Consider the following 2,550-nt stretch of genomic DNA (forward strand, 5'->3'; position numbering starts at 1 on the left):
GATTCATGACTGATCATATAATTTTTGATGATATAACTATTATACTCATTATCACATTCAATTTCATTGTTTATACGTTGTTATGAGATATTATGAATGTGAATATTAATATTTTGTTTTATAATTGCAGGTGTGTAAAATTTCATTTGATATGGACCTTTTTTTCTACTATAGGCTACCAGTTGATTAGCTGCAGAAATTTTAATAGCTAAATTCAACCGCTAATTAGTTAAAAATTCAACTGCTAACTTTTGGGATGAAATAGGTGTTGTTAATCAACCGCAATATTAACGATTGATCTTTTTCGATCGAAATTATTTTAACAACTAAATATTCATCCACTAATCCACCATTTAACTCTAGCAGCTAAATTAATCAATTGATAGTCTAGACCAGCTGAAATAATCAGGCGACACTGCTTTTCCAACAAAGATTTTTCTGGCTGAGATAGATCAACTATTAATCAGTCGGTATTCTAATTTACTCCCTGATTTTTCAGCTGGTAATCAGTGAAAATTTTCTATATTTAAAATTAGTATGAAAGTCATACGCAGGAGGGTAAAAGTTCGTTTGGGTCATCAAGAGGAACTCATCTTGGATTAATACAACCTATCATACCCTTAGAAAAGCTCATAAGAGGTCACTCTCCCAGTCAATAGGACCTACTCACCTCAATGTCCCCACAGTCGAATATTTCTGTGTCATTTCATACCTTATCGACATAATTGATGATTTTTTTAGTTCACTCATTGATAAACCTACCGACTTGTACTCATTGATAGGCTAATTATGGTGTTCATGTAGCTATAAATGTCAAATCATGTGTTATTGGGATCTAAGTATTGTCACTCATTGATAAACCTACCGACTTGTACTCAAAAGTTGAATTTAGCTTATTCAGCTAATGCATAATTTAAATGTTTTTGTCTTGATTATTATTATTATTATTATTATTAATTTCCTTGCATGATATGAGGTAGAGAAATTATGACCAAAAGCAATAGCATAATTTTTATGATTTTGAAAAGAAGAAATATGTGTGCAGTGTACCCTACAATAAAAACATAGAATTTCTAGTTCCAAAAAAGAAAGCAGCTTGAGAATGAATGTGAGGCCTTCTGAGCATAATATTATTACAAGCACAATTCGTATGCATACAAATTCCATATACAACATTATTATGCATTGTTATACACATCATATAACAACGTATAAAAATGTTCGTGTACAATTTGTTAGATACTATTATACACGTGTTATATAATAAGCTAAATCAATATTGTACGTGATAAGTACTCTATACATAATATTCTCTCTTTTTTAGCACACTTAATTGCTCTTCCACAATAGCTCATCTTATTAGTACTCTTTCCACAATTGGAGACTTTAAATATATCATTGTACACGAAGGGCAGTTTTGAACTACTCGCAACTAGGTAAGTGTGCCAGGCTCACAACCGGCCAACTGATCATCTACTCCGGTTCAATAAATTTATGATGTGAATAAGCTATGAATCACTTGATTCTAACATCGCTGAATTCACTTCGTAGAAACACATCTCGACCATAAATTTTGTTAAGAGTTCTATTTGGATAGTTCCTCATCAACAAACTAAAAGTTCAACATCAAATCACAATAAAAATCAAGTATTAATATATATTGAATATTCTTAATGGTTAACTGACCTAATTTCAAAAGTTGCCGGCATATCTACAATTAAAAAGATAAGCTAATGACATTGGTTGTGAAATGAGAGCAGAAAGAGAGAAAGCTACAAGACCAATGATAAGTTGGGGTCAAAGGTGGTCCTCCGGAATACGTTAAGAGCAGTAAAAATGAATTTGAAGTTGTTGAGTTGGTCTAGTCAACCACAACGGTCCAACCCAGCCTGTCCTCTGAAAGACCCATCTGCAGGCTTGTGAGTGCGGAGTAGAGTTGTTGTGATACAGCACCGACGCCACTGTTTCCATATTCTTTCCTGCACCAATTCAGATTCAGTAGAATGAAACAGATTGCAGGTGGTGGATTAACTGATGCAGACTGTTTGTAATGAATTTACAAGCAGAAAATGTCAAGCATGAGGACAACAGGCAATGCAACTAACATTTTTTGATAACATAATGACATGCAATATTAATAAAAAAAAAACATTAGGACTTCCTTGGGATCACTTTTATGTAAGAATATTAAAAATAAATAAATAATAAAAACTAAGAATCATCCCAAACGGCATCTCATATTCAAGAAATGAGCTTTACATCATTCAGTTAAAATTAAAATAAAATTATATATTACATGAACCGCATCTATGACTCAAGTAGAAAATTCGAAGAGTTCCCAGAATGAATAGATATGATTAAATTACATGACATAAAAGAGAACTAGAGAATATAAGTAGATTAATGAATAGTATAATGGCTCAATTGAGATGGATAAAAAGATAATAATAATAATCAAGAAGCTAATGAGCATTAAAATTGGAAATTAAAATGTGCAGACGTTTAACTTAACAAGGGAGGAATGAAAATTCTCAAAACACTCAAAGTTTA

The sequence above is a fragment of the Phalaenopsis equestris genome, unplaced genomic scaffold (genome assembly GCF_001263595.1).
Source record: "Phalaenopsis equestris unplaced genomic scaffold, ASM126359v1 Scaffold000041, whole genome shotgun sequence".
NCBI lineage: Eukaryota > Viridiplantae > Streptophyta > Magnoliopsida > Asparagales > Orchidaceae > Phalaenopsis > Phalaenopsis equestris.